Genomic DNA, 22,358 nt, shown 5'->3' with positions numbered 1-22,358 from the left:
CGCCCTGTATTTCCCTTTCCACATTGTACTTAAAGCTTTTGATATAGTGGATATGTGGTGATGTTATTTTGTGACTTGGTTATGCTTGTGGTTATGCTCCATTACAAAAGAAAAAAAAATCATACTGAAAATCCTCCTTGTAGGATCCCAGGATCGGAATCTGGCGTGTGAGTACTGGAATCCGAGAATGGGGTACTACGGAGGCTGTCGGCACCGGATTCGGTAATCGGAAATTTTGTGAGCCCATTTTCTGAGTTTGGGGCGTGACAAGCCTCCCGGGCCACGTCAGAAGGTGGCGACCCTCTCGAGGAACATAACAAGGATCGATCGACTGGCGAGAGGGACCGGCCTCATTCCTACCATGGCGAGGCATGCTGCACAAACAAGGTTCACAGGTAAATATCATTCTCACTACAAGGACAGCAGGCCCCAGTCTAAAAGTACAAGTCAACGCCAAGGCCAATTTTCAAAAAGCCCACTTCACAAAGCCCATTTCCAAGGCCCATTTTCAAAAAGCCCACTTCACAAAGCCCATTTTCAAGGCCCATTTTCAAAAAACCCACTTCACAAAGCCCATTTCCAAGGCCCATTTCAAAAGGCCCACTTCACAAAGTCCATTTCAAAAGGCCCACTTCACAAAGCCCATTTCAAAAGGCCCATCTTTCAAGGCCCATTTCAAAAAAAAAGGTCCATTTCAAAAGGCCCATTGCAAAAAGCCACTTTTAAGGCTCATTTTCGAGGTCCATTTTTCAAAGACCGCCATCCACACCCACATATCTATAACCCAGGCCCACACCTCCATACATATATCTGACCACATCAAGATCATGATGTGGGGCCCACTTGAAAAATCCCATCCATACATCATCCACAAAGATGACCAACCATCAAAGTCTGCACCATCAAAACACTCAAGTGGACCCCAAATCATCATCCAACAGTCCAAATCATTCAAAAAAATTCCAAATAAAAGGTGGGGCCCTTTTCTTATCACACCCTACTCTAACAAAAACAAAAATGATAATAACCAAAACTCCAAAAAAAAAAAGCTAATAATTTGGCCCAAAATAAAAATTCAACAAGATCCAATGACTAAGATAAATGGATCAACAGCTTTAATCTCGGCCCTCCCAAAATCCAAAAGAAGATCCAACCCATCTGTAGCTCCTCAAATAGTGGTCCACCCAAAATCTAGCAAAACCCATTGGTCAAGATTACCTGAAAATGGAAAGGAAGAAAATGCAAGGAAATACAAGCTAAAAATCTACAAAAATTCCACCAAGATAGCTTTCAGGGATCACAATGGAGCCCCTGGACGTCCCAAGTACTGAATTCAAATAAGGGAAGAGGTGTCGTTGATTAAACCAGTGCACAGCACGGACCACTGGACCAAACAACGGACCGACGGTAGCCAGACTGTTGCCGGCGGTAGTTCGACTATCGCCCGACCAAAAGTAACATGGGGCAGCGGGCCTGTCCCCTTGGGTGGGTTGGAGCAACTGGTTTTCCCTTTTGCCCATTAGGTAATAACTCCATAAAAAGACAAAAAGAAAAAAAATTAAAATAATAATAATAATATAATAAAATATCCATCTCAAAATCTCATGATAAGTTCAAATTCTCGTGAGAAATTGAGAATCTTAATAAAGCATACCTTGAATATTGCAAAAAAAAAGGAATGAAAAAGAAAATATATAATTAGCCCCATCAGTTAATAAAAACCGGACGATCTCAACCGCCATGAGATCGGACGAACCTTTTCAAAATCTAAAAATATTTTAAAACCATTAACTTTTCTACAAATAAAAACCGAACGACGACACCCACCTGCGAGATCGAACGGATGTTTTCCAAAAAAAAATCCAAAAAATATTTGCAAATAAAATCCCCGAGGAGTCTAGTTCCGAAGGGAATAATTTTCAAACAAAGTTTTTAAGGAACGCACGCGACACGCAGTACACTGAGGAATCTTCCATATTCTCCAGTTGCGGTCAGTGCAAATAGCTAAATAAGATTCGTTCTCTCTCGGTTTCCCCAAAAGATGATCAAATCCGTATATGATACATGTACAATTGGCCCGATCTCTATATCTGGACAGTCGTACGAATGCTAGTAGAAATGAGTGGATCTATCTCTGAAAAGAATAATCAAACTCAAAGTGACAACAATCCATTGTAACCAAAGTATCAGAATCAGCAGACTGCATGGAAAAAGATTTCCTGCACATACGTAGTCCTGGATGTTAGGAAAATTTGATCGAGTCCAAGTCGGCGTAGTGAGTTCCCCGTAAGGCCGCACCAACACGTAGGGCAGCTAACCAATTTGACGATCAAACAGAACGAATACTCTTAGGGTGATTACATAGCAAAGAAACGACAGACCTAATAGTATGGGAATCCTCGAAAAGTCGCACCAACGCGCAAAGGCCCTACTTTAGACTTAGTCTTCAATGCTATTAATAATCTGACATGAAAAGTTTGTGATTGGTGACCCATAAAGCTGTGACGAATGCGTAGGGGACAATCACAATGGTTTCCTCAACCCTCGTGATATGTGCAAGTCATCTTTTTCCAAAGCAGTCAACTGACAATGATATAATGGCAGGCAACAGATACGAATCACTATCCTTTCAGACCAGAAGGGTGGGGTGTCCACTCGCTTTGGCCTTCGGTTGCTCGCAACCTCGGCCAAAGAGGGGCATCTATAGACACCCTACCTAGGTTAACATCTCGAGAAGGCTAAGATAATCTAGGAATCATGATCATATCCAAAACTAAATCCTAGTCCTAGCTTAAACCTAAAATCCTGACTCAAAATCACTAACTTCCAATCACAAAAAAAAAATCGTAATCCAAACCGTTCAGTCCACATATAGCCCTCATTTGTACGACATATCCTGACTAGAACCCTTCACCCAACCCTAAGACCACCTATCTGAGCCGTAAAAAACCCAAAAGGGGACTATCGGATGAATCAGTGCATCAAGCAAAGCCCACACACTCGAGTCCAGCGCGTGCGGTAGTTGGACTACCACCAGTAGCAGTTTGATTACCACCGGCGGTACCCTAATTACCACCACTCGCGACCCACGTGTGGACAATTGTCTCAGCGTCTAAAAGTCAACTTTCTCCTGGATTTACCCCCTATCTTCACCATTTACCATTTTACCAGCCTCAAGAGCCAATAGGATAGCGCCACATGGCGCTCCTCTCTCCTTAGCCAATCACAAGCCTCCATTTCATTATTTTAACCCTTACCTACCCCCTATTAACCATAGAGCCATTGGAGAAGGCTATAAATAGCCCTCTCCTCTTCTCATTTCCACACACACCCAACAACAAGTTCTCATCCAAGAGAGAGTAAGAGAGAAAGAGAGTAAGGAAGAGAGTGAAGGAGAGGGAAGGAGCTCCCAAACTCTCAAAGTTCTAATCTTTCAAGCCATCCCCTATTCTTCCTCTCAACCTTTCCAACCCATAAGCCTAACCCAGATTGGTCATGGTCCGATTCATGTCTTAGCCTACTCAAGATCAAGTGAAAGATCCATTTATTTCATATACAAGTATTTGTTATGACATCTATTCCCTTCTTAACCCCCTTGCTTCTCTAGATCTCTAACAAATGTATGCTTTGTGACTTGCCGTGCATTGGATCCTGTCACATCAGAAATTCTTAGCGATCTAGTCTATTTTTCTTCACCTTTTGGCATAAGCATCATTACATCCGCTCTCTAGGCGCACTATTAGACATATGCTCTGTGGCTTACCAAAATCTCAGATCTTGCTGTATCAGAAATCCTTGTGTGCCTAGTCCTACTCCAACCACCTCATTCATCCCTTGATATTTTTTTACCACACTAAGTAGAGACCGTACATTTGTACGGGCAGAGAGGGTGCCTAACACATTCCTTCTTTATAAGCGAGGTCCCTTACCCGAAATCTCAGATTGCAGACCAGGAGTCAATCTAAGGTAGGAGAGTCTTCGAATTTCTTCAACCTTACATATTCTGCAGGTTCTAGTCGACTGCGGAATTTTGAGATTTATTGGCTAGTGGCGACTCCAACATCCACAAATCAGCCTAATCACCCCCACCACAAAAAACACACATACAAATCAGCATGGGCGCCGATTTTTAGTGTCTACAGAGACGCATTCTTGTAATTGTTCCTAGTGACTAATTGTGAGTTTTTCCTTTTATTTGATTTGTCATTGATGTTCTGAAAGTCCTTTCTTGTGGAAGACATAAAGTAACTCATCTTCGAAGGAAGAACCCCACCATCCGATTATTGCCTAATCATTATAAACTTTTGCAAGTGGCTGAGTAAGCGATCGATCTTTTAAAAATATGGTCATATACGTTCATATAGGACAATCTGCTTATTTTGGCACTTGGTGTTAAAGTTGATCAGTTTGGATCAAGATGTATCGATTTTAGCACACCCACACAATAGAAAACAAATTGAGTGCCAAACATTTTTTGGCATATTTGGTGGGATTACAAATTACTTAGTTGTTATAGTATTTGGTTGACACAAGTATAATTACTGATGCAGTAATCATTTAGAATCATGAGTTGAAGGGGTGATCGTAATACTTCAACAGCTGTTGTTGCAGCAAATGACCCTCCTACTCACAAGGAGTTACAAGTCCAACAAGTGCCCAAGCAAGGAAATCCACCACCTACTCTGGTGCTTGTTCCTCCAAATCCAGATAGACCATCAATATCTTGTGTTGAACTTCTTGATATTATGTCAGCGAGGATGGTTGATTGCAAAGGGGGATTCAACACATTGCAGAACTATCGCGAATTCATGCAAAGCACTCGCGAGTTGAAATCGAGGCTTTCAATAATTGGATGGTTGGCCACATCGAGAGCATGAATCGATTGGTAACTTTGTTCACTAATAGAGCACTTGTTACACCTCAACAACAGGTTGATGCTACAGACACTTCCATTACAATGAAACACATCACTTGTTCTTATCCCTGGTCAAATATACAAGATGTGTGAAACTCACTAATACTGGTAGATTTCAGACGTCTTAAACGTAATAATATCTAGGACATGCGAAATTTACTACCACAAGTAGATTTCAGATGTCCTGAACGTGAAAATAGGAACATAATTCATGAAGCCAGAATCAATGAATGCTTGGGGGGCAACCCTTTCCTAGAATCAACTATATAATGAAAAATAGTATGAGAATGGCCCTAAAGTACCTCTAGTTGTTACACAACAATATTGGGAGCGTAACCAAATTGTTCAACTAGTTCAAGAAGTAGTAGACCAAATTCTTTGCTAAACTACTACTCTAGTTTATCATAAGCCATATCCTAACTGGATCAACCGACAATATTCATTGTCAATAAACTATTGACCTAATTTTATATTGTTTACAAGTGATACAGGCTAATCTACCGAAGAACAGATATGTGGATTTACCATACAATGTGAAGAATTGGCCAATAATGAGTGTTATAAGTTGTAGTTATTTGGTCATTCACTCACTGGGGTGGCCTTTACTTGGTATTCCAATTTGCTACTAAATTACATAATAAATGGAAGAAAATTTTCATGCTTAGTTCTTTTATAAGGACAGGAATTTTCATAGCTGACCTTACCTTTTTAAGGAATTACCAGGGGAAATTGGTCGAGAATTATATTACTCGGTTTGTGTAACACCCCGGTTCCCGAAGCCCGAGCACACTACCCGTTCTTCAAAAACCCGAGTGTTAACCTTTAAAAATAGCCCAAATTTCAAGCACATTTTTTTTCTTTTCTTTATCAGAGTTAACAATTTAGCGGAATACAAAAAAATCAAGTATCAGAAGGAAGTCCAAATACACATAACAAAATAATCAAGTGGCTGCCCGAAAACTTATATAAACCAATATCCCAAGTCTTTACAATTACATGAAAATATAAATTTAACATAAACGAAAGCTATGATCTAGAGCTACAAGATCATCTAACTCATCATACTCTACATGAGCACCAATATACGCATTATCTACATCTAAATATGGTTTGATAGCGTCAATGGTTATCCCAGTGAGGTATAATTCTCAAGATTTATCCAACATCAAGATAATTAAGCATAGTTTTCAGGAATAGTGTATAATAAATATTTTGTAATAATCATCATGGTAATAAAATAAAGTTCATCAGATGCATAAATTTCACAATGGTATTCTTAGTTAAATGCATGAATGCATGCACATGATCACAGACCTGGGGATGCTCATCCAGCTAGTAAAAGGTTGCCCAAGGAGAACTAGAGACCCAAAAAGTACTCAAGGTATGTCTTAGGGGCACTAGTTACCCAGAAAAGATCATGTAACGAGGACACCCAAGGTGACTTATTTTCATGGAAGAGTACTATATGATACGTTCAAGGAAAACTAGACACTCAAAAAAGTCCATTAAAAAAGGACAACTCATGGTAGTCGAATTAATGCACACGTTGAAAACTTAGGATTACCAGGTAAAATACTCTATGGTATAGCCTATAGTAACCCAAGAAAACCCTGCATCTTGTATAGACTACCCGGTAAAGTCTACATGCCATGAGATGCATGATTAGCCTCAACCATTATTATTCCAATTGCATAAAGTCAATTTATGAAAACTTAAAGGCCACTATAAGGGTTCATCAACCAGCAAAGGCCAACAACTCATCATAACATCCCATATAACTATTTTTAACTCAGGGGAATCTAGCAAATATGATGTCTTAAAGGTGATTTCTTCAACTAGTGGCCAATCATAGTTCGATAAGTGGAACGCACCATCACAAGGTTATACATGAATAGTCCATCAAAGCTACGTAATGTTATTATTCCGTCAAAGCCGCAAGGACCAAATATTTCATTCAATGATGTGATAAAAATGGATTATTCCCTAAAAGCCACATAAGCACAAATGGTCAACAAAATGGTAAATCCACAACAAAAATTTCCTTTAATTTATTAGACAAAATGGGCACTTGTTCGATGACCTTCAAACATCCCATCAAGGAATCATAAATGACAAATTAAGCTACGTATAATATCAATAGCACATGCATATCTAAAGGGTTCATTTTAAACTAAAATAGGGATATTTGAAATCCATTGCATGTTCAAATATTTGAATTTAAATTCAATTCATCAATCATTTATAAAAATCAAACTCAATAAGAGCAATCAACCATATTAACTAATGATAAATGAACGAAGATGAATAAACAAGCTAACTATCAAGATGTAGAAAACTTTAAAGGGTGATCCTCACCATTCAAGAGTTGAATTGACTTTCTATGTTGTTGAAATTGTTTGCACATGTCCACGAATCTAATTCTAACCACACTTTAAACCGTTTGTTCAGTTAGATAGCAACACCAATCCCTAAGATTAATCCCAAAGATTAGATGAATCTATGATTTAGAGGAGATAATTCGAATTCCAATATAAGAATAGCATAGTTAAATGATTAATATATTGAATTTTAAGCTAAAACTTTGAAATCAACTTACTTATGTGAGTCATGGTGTGACTCGACTTTGAATCAAACCAATTTGAATTCTTCAACCCGGCTTTAGCTCATTTAAACTTTGATTTGACTTGAGCTCAGCTAGCTTCCATTATGGCTCAACTACCAGCTTTTTCCACAATAATGCTGGCCAAGTTGGACTAAAACTCGACCCATGCCTAGCCCGACTCATTGCTGTAACAGCGGGTCGACTCATTGAGTCAACCTAGCAGCTTTAAAACCAATCAAACTCGTTTTGAAAATGAGTTCAACCAGTGATGTAAACCCTTGTTGATACAACTGGTTCTGAGCTTGAAGCCCTACCCAGTCCACATCCTAGAATGGCTAGAACATGTCCACTTGGCTATTGAAAACTTGGCAAATTACTGAGTCAAACCCGGTCTGACCTAATAGACTACAATTCTCCCCATCTCCTTCTTATTCCCCTTCTTTTTTTCTCCTTTCTTTTTCTCTTCATCTTTGCCAGCAATGTCCGTGCTTAGACCAGACCTCATAACTCCTAATTAAACAACTCGCTGAGGTGAGTCAATGTTGGTATAGCCCGATTAGTGTGAATAGCGGCCTCCTCTTTCTCTCTTGTCGTTTCTCCTCTTCTTTCTTCCTCTTTCATTTTCTTTCCAACTTGACCGCTAAGGTCTGCATAGACCAGGCCCTAACTCTGCCTAAACTGAGCTGACTTAGTGCAGCACTGCTGAGTCGAGCTCCCTTTCTCTCTCACGGTCTTCTCTTCCTTTCTTCTTCTCCTTTTTCCTCTCATCTTCTTTCTCTCTTTCTGCAACTTGCGTCCAACAATTGGACTCAACAACATTCAACCCGACTCCATGACTCAACAGCAAGTCCACCCAGTGCCGCACAAATGGTGCAATAGGGATGCACCCGAGCCCTCTCTTCTCTCGTTCTTCCCTCTCTTCTCCTCGTTTCTCCTTTCGCTTCCATCCTTCCTCTCCTTTTCTCTACTATTCATTTCTTCTTCTTTGCTAAACTCATCCAACAGACCTGGACTGACCCAACAACTTGACAACGAGTCGAGTTGGTGTGGCACGACAAACGACAGCTCACACTTCTTATTCTTCTTTCTTCTTTTTCTATTTCTTTGCTTTTTAATTCTCTTCTTTTCCTTCTTTCTTCTCTGATAGGGAGACTAAATGGAGTTCTGGACTCAGCCCAAACCTGCTTCACGATCCATCGTGATCGCTCTCCTCTCTCTCTCTCTCTCGCTTTCCTTTTTGGGAAAATGTTGCCCTAAAAGGTAGCCTTTAATAGGCTTTATTAGTCTATTCTAGACAGTCCGACTGTAACTAATCGATAGGATTAGTTACGAGTTTTTAGCTCCCATCTGTGAGAATTTAGGATGGTATATCCAAATTTAGGTTACATGGTTGTGATTGGATGTCATAGATGAACTTCTAAACTTTTGGTCCATCAGATGGATGGCTCTGATCGAGAGATGTGGCCCATCATAAGATGGTGTGTTTTCTGGTCAAATGGAGAGGATGATGCGGCCTTTCATGATGAATCTCCTTATATGGCCTAATCCTTTGATCTAGTCCTTTTGGACAGGCTAGATGAGCCCGTTGACTATTGTGGGTCCCACCTTTTATTGTCACGCTTCCCATACTAATGACAAGTCTTAGTTTTCTCAGCCATTAAAAATTCTCGCGGGGAAAAGAGTTTCTTGCAAGATCTTTTTAACCCATCAGATAGGGTTGATGCTCGCCCTAAGATGGACGCTTCAGATGCATACGGAGTGCCTTCTAGAAGCAAAACAACGACTTGGATAGTGCCAGCAACGCACAACAAATATTCTTTCCACCTTTTCCATTATCACGTAAACCCTAAAATGCGGGATGCATGGAGGGATGAGATCTCTCAAAGTGAAGGGTTGTGATTGTACGTGATAGCCGCACGTGGATTTCCAGCTCGACTAAGAATGAAATTTCCATTTTTTGGAACAACCGCACGCGCACTCGCTTACACTGGAGATCGCATGCATTCACACATGTTTTGACACGCGGGAAGGGTCAGCTTCTGGTCAGAATCGAGACTTCTACAAGATGGATGGTTTGGTTCTCCCAAACGTAAACAGATGGTGGGCCACAGCTGATCAAAAGTGAATGTTGTCCGTTTGAATTCCGCTCGTGCTTGTGTGCATACGAACGAGCAACCATGCGAGATATGGCTAGGGTTTTAGTTGAAACTCCCATCCCTACATGATGAATGGTCTGGATTGGTCTGGTTGACCATGATGGTGGGCCACTGGTCAAGACAACAGACATCGTCCGTTCGTGCTGCTTCTGGGTAAAAGTGAGAGAAGAAAAGAGAGAAAATTGCTCTTTTTCGGAGTGTATCGGGTCAACACCCGTTTGACCAAGCCATTGGTTTGGTGCACTGTGGGTGCATGCATAATTTGTGCATAAACACCTGAATTGTGAGGGATACAAAGATGGTTTGACAAATCTAGTTCATTCCCTTTGGAGGTGTTGAGGGTCAAATATTGCATATTAGACCCCATTTTATACTTGGTTTAATGCATATGATAATGCTTAATGTTCTACTTTAATCATGTTTGTGTTGCAAGGAGAATTCAAGGGCTTGGATTGGAAAGGATGCTAAAAGCATGGGTTCAACACTCAAGAATCATAAAAGCCAGTAGACGAATCGATTGTTGATGATTTGGGGACCACATGATCTTTGGTTAGGTCTCAATTTTGGACTCAGCCCCTTAAATTGGATGGGAAAGCGGATAGATGGAGTAGATTTCTCAAAACATCAAGGTGGGCCCCAATTCAGGTGGATGGTGTGCATAGCAGGTGTACACCTGCAGTACACCGGAATAAAAAAAGTGGTCAGTGATTTGAAAATCCTTCTCTTGCCGTTGTGATAAAAAATAGGGACCTGTGGATGGATTTCAGTGGGCCACCATCTTGATCAAGCATCTCAATCCGAGCCCTTTATTCGAACCGACAAGGGTCTTGACCAAGATCTGGGTAATCTTGGTCTAGGACACGTCAAATAGCAATCATCCATTTGCTGAAAGCTAGATACTTTGCAGTAAGAAGAACCCCATGGGTCGCATCAACGAATAGCCAAAACCGACCATCCTGCACTAAAATCTCACCATGAGTCTAATGGACGGAGCTGATTCTTCAAACATCATAGAATGTGGGCCTATAACGTCCTGGATTTTCACTGTTTTGGATTTCCAAAAATTCCTGAAATTTTTTTTATAATTAACTTATAATATCACTTACTGACCATTAGCACTTAATGTTAGTTTATAAATGGGTGGAACCAGTAAAGAATTGCACTAGTCCGAATAATCAACCATAGGAAGCCAATGAATCTGCCCGATTACTTGAACATCAACTTTAGCCCCATGATTTACTCACACAGGGTCCAAATCTAATCAAACCATTGCTAACTAAATCAAGACAAGTATAACTAAATTAAAGATCTAATCGAAGCCAAGTCAGATAAGGTTCGGATCTTGAATAATAGACCAAATCAACCCCATTTCTCTTTTAACTTAAAACCAACGGTTTAGAGTAATTATGACCAAATCTCCACTTTCACTAGCTACAAATAGGCCACACTATGAACATAGTTAATCCAAACCCTAATCATTGCCCATGAGAAATCTCAATGCCTAATTCATTCCAGAAATGCCCTGATTTTTCGAACAAGCTCTAAACTGCTCGTTGGTGGGCTACTAGTTTCAAAACTATAGAATAATGTCTATCTTACTAGGCTTGACGTCCATCGCAGGAGTCAGACCTGGGTACTATCCAAAATTTCTCAACTTGAGTCAAAAGATGAGTGCATGAGAAGTGCAAATACCCTAAAGGAAGAAACTGAAACTTAAGTGAATTGGGTCTCCCACTCTTATGCAAAGTTAAGGATTTTGGACCATCAGTTTATGACCAAAATTCACACGTGGAGTAAGGATATTTCCCTACTCATATCCGTATAGCCGCGGCCCTGATCGACTATCGGTGACCGTTGAATAAACTTCTAATCATATCTATCGATCAGCGCATCCAAATGACGGACCGATCATATCCATACGTAGATCATCGTTAGGGCTAACTATCCTATGGTGTATATCAATATGTATGCCCCATAGTGGGTCCTAAAGGTTAGAAAGACCCTCCTATAGGGCTAGTATAGTAAAAACCTAGCCCTTGGGGCCATTTACACCAAATCTGGCACTATATAAGGGTTTCATTTGAGTACCTCTCTCCCCATACGAATTTATGTTAGAAAAAAGAAAGGGAGAAAGGGAGAAGAGAAAGAGGAGAAAAGAGGAGAAAGAAAGAGGGAGAGCTTAGAAGAATGAGAGTTTGTACACCTTTACCCTCTCATCTCCTCTATAGTAATATTGTCTTTCATTGGTGTTGATCCGACGGTGATTGAAGGTAAGTATTGAGTTATGTTTGTAAGTTTAGGTCTTGTGTTTAATTCTTTCCAATTCTTACAAGCTTATATGCTTGTTTAGACATTTCAATGATGATTTTCTAACACCATAACCCTACGGGTGTCGTGAATCGAGCGGTTCGTCACAAGGTGTAGACTATTATCCTTAAGTGGCCTAACACTAATTTTACTATGAGTTTAATGATTATAAATGTTAGGATGATGTGCTTGAGTAATCTAGAGGGAACCTATCTAAGACCCTACATGATAGGTCCCCCTAAATCCCATGAAATGGTTAAGTGTTGGTTATTTGTTCTTCAACATGATTGGGCTTGATTTGGAGTGGCATGTTCATCTTATATGTGATTCTAGTATAACCTTTCTTGTGACATGTATGATTACATAAAATTCTTGTTATATGTTGGTGCTTGTATAAATCCTTATTGTGTGTTTGTGCTAGCATTAATCCTTGTTGTATGTTTGTACTATGAATGATGTATAGCTCTTGATCTCTTCGATAACCCCACTCAACACGCATACACAGTAATTTCATATTTTTTGTTAGTAGTTACATTGTAGAAAATCTGAATTTTTATGTTTGATATATGAGTACATGACTTTACTAGTATTAGAAAGTAAATCTGAAATTGTTGGAATATTATTGAATGTCATAAACCCTTGGGTTAGTCAGGGAATTGAAGTGGGAGAAGGTGGTCCCATTGGTAGGACCATCCTGCGGCTAAACCAGCGGGTTTGGGTGGATGCAAATGGAAGACAAGTAGTTGGACTACATGGGTTGCTTGTACTTGATGTTGTCTGTCATGTACTTGCCTGAACTCACGCGGTCTAGTTCACTTACTGACCAACCATGTTTGTTAGCCATGTCTCCTCATGCCTGTATGGAACCTAAATACCCTTCAACCACTGAAGCCTATTGATAACCATTTGAAACCGATCCATTGACTCGAGAGTCGGGCATGGTGGAATGGGACACTGTGTCTGAGCTGTCGGCCTACGGTGGGGTGACGAGCCTCCCCATAGTGACCGCAAGCGATCCCTCTTCTCAGCACTCCTCATGTGCTTGAAATTGGGGATGAGGAACCCGATGGAATCAAGGATCATAGGGTCCTGGCCTTGTACATTGAGGGGCCTTGGCCTCCCAACCCGTTGAGGACAATGATACTTGGGGTGTACCAGTTTTCCCAATTTGCTGGATGAAAAAAATTAGTTAAAAACTCAGTTAACACAATCACGATTGCATTGCACTAGTTAGGTTGGTGACTCGGCAGTTAAGGTCGTAATGAGGGAGTGTTGGTCATGCGCGATCATTAGACGAAGTCGCTCGAGGGAGTGTTGTTGCGAGGTCATGCATCATATTATAATACATGCATATGCATGAATAAGACTATTTAGGGATCTGTAAATGTATGTCTTTCATTAAACTCATCATATAATTGATGCTTGTTGTAACTTAAGGCTAATAGTAACCACTGAGTTAGCTACTCACTCCCACTTTGGGACGGTGTTTTAAAACACCAACTAGACCCTTTACAAGATACAGGTGAGGTGGAGTTCGATGAGCCGAGCGAGGTGAGCATAGATAAGGAAGAGGAGCTTTCCTATGTTCGGCTTATGGGTGGATCTACGTGGACTGTACAGGTTGTTTATGGGTTATTGAGTAGGGATCTAGCGCACCATTTCCTTTGGACATTTCTTATATAAATTTTATCAGGCGATGCCTTGTACGACCCGTTTGATATTCCTATAGACTTGTATTTCTTAGTCACATTTATTTCAGTAGATTAGTTGTGGTTGTGGTTTATGTTCCAACCGATTCCTTTATTACTTATTTAAACTGATTTATGTACAAATCACCATAATTAGGATATAAGCGACACCTGAGAATTTGGAGGCCGAGTTCCTACACGGCCTCTAAAAATCTGGAGTGTTACAGGGCCCCACCATTAACACAAATGTCCCGTTTACGCATGCGTTACGCATGTAATAGCGTCCGGAGAGAATTGGACATTCTGGGCCATTTAACGATCATGATCAGGATTGGACAGTGATCCAGACCAATCAGGCACTCAGGGGATGAATCCCGATCCTCCCCAAAAGTCAGATCAGATAGATCTGATCATTGGTTTCCCCATAGCCGCCACACGCAGGTCGGTTTCACAATCTCGCTGCGCAAACTTATTGCTGTGTAAGGTCTCACCGACTATGCACTCCAGCCGACTTACCTAAGCCTATAGAGAGAGAGAGAGCGTGGAGGAGGCAGTCGTGAACGGAAGTGAGTAAAGGAGAGAGAGAGAGAGAGAGAGAGAGAGAGAGAGAGAGAGAGAGAAGCAAGGAATGAGAGAGAGAGAGAGGAAGACGCATGGATTGGACGACCAGATTTCTTCTTCCTTTCCTTCATTATTTTGATATTTTATTTGAGAGATTTTTAGCTTAATCATGTCTATGATTGGCTAAACCTCTTAGCTAGGGCTAAGAGGTGAAGCTTGTAGTGTGATGGGATGCTTTCTATGCTTGGATTTATGTTAAGTTGAACTATCCTTGATGTTAGTTTGATTATAAGAAATACTTTTAGTTTTTAATGGTTTGTTGTGACTTAAATTATAATAGATCTGCGATAGCTTTGAGTATGTTCTTTTCATTATAGGGATTGTGAACTTAGGAACCCTGTTGTTCACCATCATCTCATGGACATGGTTGGATGATGGAATCCTGCCTAATGTTCGTAATTTTCTCTGATTGGTTGTGGATTGGTACATTATGTTGTTTGCTTTGCCTCATGGGCATAGTCTTGTGATGGAATCCATTCTAATTCTCATACCTATCATTCATTAAAAACTAGATCAAAGGAAGTTCAGAGTTGAGTTTTAATGAGATATCTTCCAATTGGATGAAAATGGGACTCTGATTTCAGTTGAGTTCGTGAATCAAGCATAAATCTCCCTGATCTCTACAAGTGGATCCTTGGAAACCCTAGTTTTCCACCTTTGAATTTTACAAGTTTTAGTTAAATAGTTTACAATTATTCTCTTAATTTCTCCTGATTAGATTACATCTTCTTCTAGTTCTAATTCAAGTTACTTTCAGATTATGTACAAGGTTCAGTCCTTGTGTATTCGACCTCAATCTTACCAAGATTATTACTACATCGCGACCCTATACTTGGGGTAGTGAATAGGAGGCCCCAACCAGGGCCTTTGACTAAAGTTTGGGTAGATCAAAAGATCAGGTGGCCATAAAAACTTGATTTTGTTTTATTCTATCGACCCTTGTTAATCCAACGGTTGGATTGATTTCAATATGAATCCCAACGGAATAAAGAGTCTTAGGAATTTGTTCGGATGATCTGGGAACTTCATGGCCCACAATGGATAGTTAGTGGTCGATTTTGCCATTAAATAGGTTCATAATCTAAACAATGACTGATATCGGGATTTAATGGACCATTTTAGATTCCAACAGTTGACTTGTCCTAAATGGTCGATTAAGTGACTTAGGACTTTAGACGCACTCAGGTGAAATTGAACAATTGATTCAATAATCATATGGTTAGTTTTGTATAATTTTAAGTAGGTTATTGATGGTTATGATACAAGTCAACTAAACAGTAGATCTCGTGGCTCAATACACGAGGTTGATGATTGGGTGTCTTAGTTTATATATGAGAATTACCCATTACAAATAGAATTTGGCTAGAATAATGGTGAGTGTTCAATTAAGCCAGGTTAGTAGTCATACTAGGTTAGTTGCACGGTATCACCTACGTACTGAAAGGTATGGTGTGTTATAGTTTAAAAGAGCCAAAAACCTATACGAGGTAGTTACGACCGAGGCAGAATTTGTCCAATTGGCTCAAGATGGACCGAAATTCAAAATTCGAAAGAAGTTTATTGAAACAAAATTCACATATCTTTACGATTTGACTAGGAATGTGTCTTGATATGAGGCCCTACTTCAACAGTCAATAAGGCAAAAGAATTTTTAGTCAGGGACATATTATAATGACCCTAATTATGATGTTGTAGTGGCTAAAATAGTGGTTAAGCAACCATTCACATGGTCGGCATTAATCAAACCAGAGACAGTGACATCCTCTAATCAGAAAGTTTAAAGATCCTAAACCTTTGATATTTCTCATGCTGATAAAATCTTTGATATTATGTTAGCTGGAAAATTTATCAAAATTTTGGTTAATCATAAGATTTTAACAGCTAAATAATTGAAGAAAATTAATTACTATAAATGACATGAAACATTATCCCATTACACTAACAAATGTGTTGTTTTCAGGAATTTTATTCAGGATAATATCGATAAAGGGTTGTTGAAATTCCCTGAAAAAGAAAAAGAAGCAATACTAATTGATACTGATATGTTTTTATACAATATAGAGATTAATATGACCACCATCAATACTCAACGACTGGTTCAACCACAACAAAAGATTGATCTTGGAGTTCAGATGAATTAAACTAAGGAGCAAAACAGCAAGAGGGTGTGAAGCCTGAGACTACGTTTGACCAAACTGAAGCATATCCAAGGGCAACAATGTCAAATTATCAGGACCTTTGTGAGAAATGTGCAAGGCTGACTTGATTGAATGGGAGATCATATCGAATGAAATATCCAGCGAGACAATCAACCAATTAGAATTATGAGGAAAGAAATACCTTTTACTCTCAGAAGGACAAACACGTCAGCAATTAGTCTCGGACTATTCAAGGGCCAAGGATGCTTAAACATCAACCTAGCCGAGAAGTTATTTGAAAAAGTCTGAGTCATTCAAAATTTCCAATGATACCTGAGGAGATGACTTATACACAGGAGCAACGTTGGCAAAGATAACATGTAACAAAGAAAGGGTAGTTAACTGTTGCTTTAGATCAATCCCAGATGTATTAGCCAACTCGACTAAGGATGGTAGTGCCAAAGTCAGAAGGAGAAAAACATATATTGGTCGATATGGAAGAATTGATTGAATTTCATGTGGACCATGACTTAGTCGAAAATCCTAATTATGATAAGACAAGAATGAACATGGAAGGATCAACTGAATACTTCAGTGATGAGGAATTCTCAGATGATCTTCTAATTGAATACTTGTGTGTTAAGGTAAGAGCATTAGAATAATCTTCTTTTAGATTGAATAGAGGAAGTATAAACGAAGCTACACATGAAGTGGATAATCAACCAAATTCGGAAACACCCAAGGATCTGAATTCAATCATACAATTTGGCTCATTTCCACAGATTACATTGGATTGCAATATGGTGTTAAATCTACCATTAAGTTTCCGTGCTAAACCATCTTAATTGAGCATGACAGAAGGAGATGTGGAATAATTAGGCCCATCGATAATTACACAACATGGATCTTTTGACTCCGAGGAGGAAGCCAAAAAGGTGTCGACCGTGACGGTCGAACAAGGATCCCCTTCTAAAAAAAATCATTATTGAAAGGCTAGCTCTTATAATGACCAAATATTTGAAGTCGTTGTATATCTTCGTTCACTTGGAAGGATGTCAGACCACTTGGGTTCTGGTCGATAATAGAGCTGTTGTTAACATTCAACTAGTCATAATGATGGCTAAACTAGAAAAGACTCAAGATGACCTTATCACGACCAAGGTCATGATGAGTAATTTCATCGAAGGAATAATGCAAACACATGGCATTTTACCAGTCGAATTAATGGTGGGAATTAAGAAGGTATTAGCCGCTTTCTTTGTGGTTGATACTTCATCAAAGTATAATCATTTTATTGGATGAGATTTGATTCACTTTTTCTCATGCATCCCATCATCATTGTAATAATTCATGGTTTTTTGAAATCAAGACAGAGTAGAATTGGTTTTGGCTGATAATAAACCATTCTTAGTTATGTCTAATGCATTTGAAGCTTATTTCTATAGAGATGAAATCGGACCTATATGATTTACATGGTGAGACATGAATGGTAAGCCAATCTGGATTGATGTTAGACTTCACCCTGATAATATGGTACATGATATTGCTACCATGATTCGATTAAGCAAGAAGTTTCCAAAGACTATAATTCCATTATGTACGATTATGAGGTGTATGATTGAAGAAATTCCATGATGAAATAATTATCGATCAAGACTGAGTTCACAGTCAGATTGATGTAGCTCGAGGAGAGTTTGCGAAATCATGATAATGGGTATTTCATTGATATGGTCGATGTAGCTGTCTCAGCCAATTAGAAAACTAAAGATGGTATTTAAATGAAGGATTTGAAACTAACTCTAGAATTGTAGGATTCTCTGGCTCATGTTCAAGATCCTTTGGTAGAAGTAAATTTAGTATTGATAGATTACCAAACACAATCCTAACTCCTTAATTTACTTAAAGAGTTTGCCAATTGCTTTGCTACGGATTATCATGAGTTTTTTGTGAAATTACGGTTTAGACCACTGTAGTATAAGTATGGAATAGTCTGAGAGTCCTAGAGGGGGGTGAATAGGACTTTTCAATTATTATGCCTATCTAAAACTTCTAATTGCCTAACTTAAACAATCCTTCAATGTAAAGCCAGCAAGGCAATATAACTCTAAAGGCTTCTAAGCCAATAAAGGTTCCAATCACATAAGGTACTCAAGATATACAAATAAAGCCACTAACCTATAACATTGAGAACTTATGTGTGGAATGTGCTACCTATCAATCTTAAGTAATCATTCAATCATGTATAAATAATCAAGCATTCAACCTTATATGATCTTGATTAAATAGATGCGCAAATGATAATTCCAAACATAAGGATGTATAGTGGTTCGGCTATGTGCCTACTCCACTCCCGACAACCACACTCTATCCTAGAGTGTGCCGGATTTCACTATCAGTGGTTTTAAATCAGGTTCACCATAAACCTTTATAGCCCTACATAAAGGACTCAACAATTTATGCTCTACACATGAGCAAAGGTCCATTAAGAACCCACGTTTAGGCCCGCCGGTGAAGGTCCCACACAAGGCACCTACGTTTAGGCACATTGGTAAAGGTCCCACACTAGGCACCTACGTTTAGACACACAAGCCAAGGTCCCACACTAGGCACCTAATCGAGTTTGTGGATAATAAACTCTTAGCCTTAATCCTACATGAGGATAAAGACTAACTTGTGGACTCTTAATAATGACACTTGTCAGAATGAGTCCTCTTTTGTAGATTATGTTGGGTTCCTTGATCTTCACTCTTCCGTGCTTGAATCAGCTCCCCAATGCTCCCCCGATCACGATGCTATGATTTTCCAGTTGCATTAGCTTCATGATCAAGTACCTTGCATATGACGTTCCTATAAAGGTAACCAAGGTAATGTGAGTGGGTTAAATCTCCTATCAAAGGGTATAAGTGGATTTCTGTAACACCTCGGTTCCCGAAACCCGAGTACACTACTCGTGTTCTAAAAACCCGAGCATTAACCATTGAAAACACCCAAATTCCACATATATTTTTTTTTATCAGAGTTAGTAATCTAGCGGGACAGAAGCAAATCAAGTATAAGAGGGAGTCCAAATATACATAACCAAGATTTTAAGTGGTTACCCCAAAAATTATACAAACCAATGTCTTAACTTATTACAAAACATGACAGTACAAATTTAAACACAAATGAAATTAAGAAAAGAAGGTCGTAAGATTGTTTAGCTCCTCCTATTCCACATAATCACCGGCATGCGCATCCTCTGTGTGTCCTGCACACTGGATATAGTTTGATAGCATCAATGGCTATCGCAATGAGGTATAACCCCCGAAATTTATCGTATCATCAAGATAATTAAACATAGTTATCAGAGACATTGTATAACAAATATTACACAATGCTTATCATGGAAATCAGATACGGTTCATCAGATACACATTTATTAAATAAATCACACAAGATAATCTTGTTTAAATGCATGGATGCATGCACATACTCACAGACCTAAGGATGCACATCAAGTTGGTAAAAAGTCACCCAAGGAGAACTATTCACCTGAAAAAGTACTCATATGTACACCTAAGATGAACTAGTCACCTAGAAAAGGCTATGCAACGAGATCGCCCAAGGAGAACTAGCCGCCCGAAAAAGTACTTAAAGGTACGCCCTAGGAGAAGTAGCCACCCAAAAAAGTACTCAAAGGTATGCCCAAGGAGAACTAGCCACCCGAAAAAAGTACTCAAAGGTACGCCCAAGGAGAACTAGCCACCTGAAAAAGACCATGCAACGAGGTCGCCCAAGGAGAACTAGCCACCTAGAAAAGTACTCAAAGGTATGCCCAATGAGAACTAGGCACCTGGAAAAGACCATGCAAAGAGGATGCCTAAGGTGGACTACTCTCCCAGAAAAATACTCAAAGGTACGCCTAAGGAGGACTAGGCACCCAGAAAAGTTCATATGCTATGAAAATGCATGATTAGCCCAACTATTATTATTCCAATTTCAAACAACCATTTTATGGAAGCTCAAGGGTCACTATGGGGGGTTTGTTACCCAGCATAGGTGGACAGCTCAGGTATAGTGTCTCATTCCACCATCCTTGGCTCATGAGACTAACAAATAGGATGTTTAAAGGTAACCTACTCAACTAGTAGCCAATTTTAGTTCTACAAGTGGAATATACCATCACACGGTTATATGAAGACAATATATTAAAGCCACATAGGGCAAATATTCCATTAAGCCGCATAGGGCAAACAGTCATCCCAAGGATGTGATAAAAAGGAAATGTCCCAAAAGTCACTTAGGCAACAAATGATCCAAAAGATGACAAGTCCACCAGATAATTTCATTTAATCCATTATGCAAATGGCCACTAGTTCGAGGACCTTTAAGTAAACCATACAGTAATCAAAAGTCGTAAAATAAGTCACGTGCGATATCAAAAGTACTTGTACGTATAAATGTTCAATTTAAACCAAAATAGGAATATTTGGTATCATACTTGGATTCTAAATCTAGCTATCAATCATTTATGAAGAATTATACGAATGGAACTAACATTTATCATCATATTTAATTAATATTAAATTAAGATATTAGTAAAATAAATGAACTAAAATAACCATCATGACGTAGAAAAAGCTTGAAGGGTGATCCTCACCTTTCAAGTGTCGGTTCATCTCCTGGTAATGTCAGAGATAGTTCTACATATCCTAGGATCGAAATCTAACAAAAAATTAGAATACTTTATGCGGTTAGATTACAACATAACAAAATTTATATAGTTATGATTACATCTTAAGGTTTAGATTATGTAAATTTTTGGGTTTTATCCAGCAATCTAAGTGTAGGTTTTAAATCTTGAACTCTAACTTTTTTTGCGCAAAGAATAAAATAATATTACTACTAATAATTTGCGAATTTGTATTAATTTTCCCAAAAATATCTAATATAAAAATAAGGGTTTAATAAATGCTATAAATAATGATAAAATAATTATTAACAATAATGTAATAAGAACTAATATTAAAAATCATACTAACCCATAATGGAAATGAAAACATTATCTAATAATGATAATGCTAATAATTTTAATAGCTAATAATAGTGAACCTAGTCATATTAATTATTCTAACAAAATGATACAAGATATGAACATCGATTCACCTTGTTACAAAACTTGACCCGATAAGGTCTGAAATCAATTAGATCCGTACCCAACACGGACCAAACTCGGTGACACGATAGTCGAGTTGACTCGGTAGCTTCTTCTTCCTTCTTTTCTTCTTCTTTCCTTCCCTTTCTTCCTTTCCTCCTCTTTTCCTTTCTTTCTTCTTGCTGGAAAACATCCAGTAATGCATGCCCAAGCCAATTTGACTCAGATCCAATCGGACTGAGTTAACTCAGTGTGGTTCGATCAGTGGGAGAGGGACGCCCACGCCATGCTCCTCTCTCATTCTTCCTCTTCCTTCTTCCTTCTACTCCTCTGCTTCTACTCTCTCTCTCTCTCTCTCTCTCTCTCTCTTTTCTTAGCATGGATTAGTCTGGACTTGACCAAGACTCAGACTGAAGTCAGTCTGGACTCAGTAGTGGGTCGGGTTTTCATCAACCAACCCAACTCATCAATCGAACTCAGTGAGCAGTCACGGTCTAACCCACCACTCTCTTTCAATCTCTTTCTTCTATCTTGGCTGGTCCAACAGGAGACATCAGGCCCAATCTGATAATGAGTCAGAGGCCTGGCTCGGTTTAAATTGAGTCGACTGGCGACTAGTCCCATCTCTTCTTCTCCTATCTCTCTCTCTCTATCATCTTCTGCTTCTTTCTTCTCCTTTCCTTGCTCCTCTTCTGCTTCCTGAATCGGCTAGCAAAGAGCCTGGCCTCAGACTTTCCAGTACTCGAGTGTTACTAAGTAACGTAATGTAATATAAATACAAAAATAATACAACATAA

Source organism: Magnolia sinica, chromosome 4 (genome assembly GCF_029962835.1).
Source record: "Magnolia sinica isolate HGM2019 chromosome 4, MsV1, whole genome shotgun sequence".
Lineage (NCBI taxonomy): Eukaryota > Viridiplantae > Streptophyta > Magnoliopsida > Magnoliales > Magnoliaceae > Magnolia > Magnolia sinica.
Note: the sequence above shows the minus strand (reverse complement) of the source record.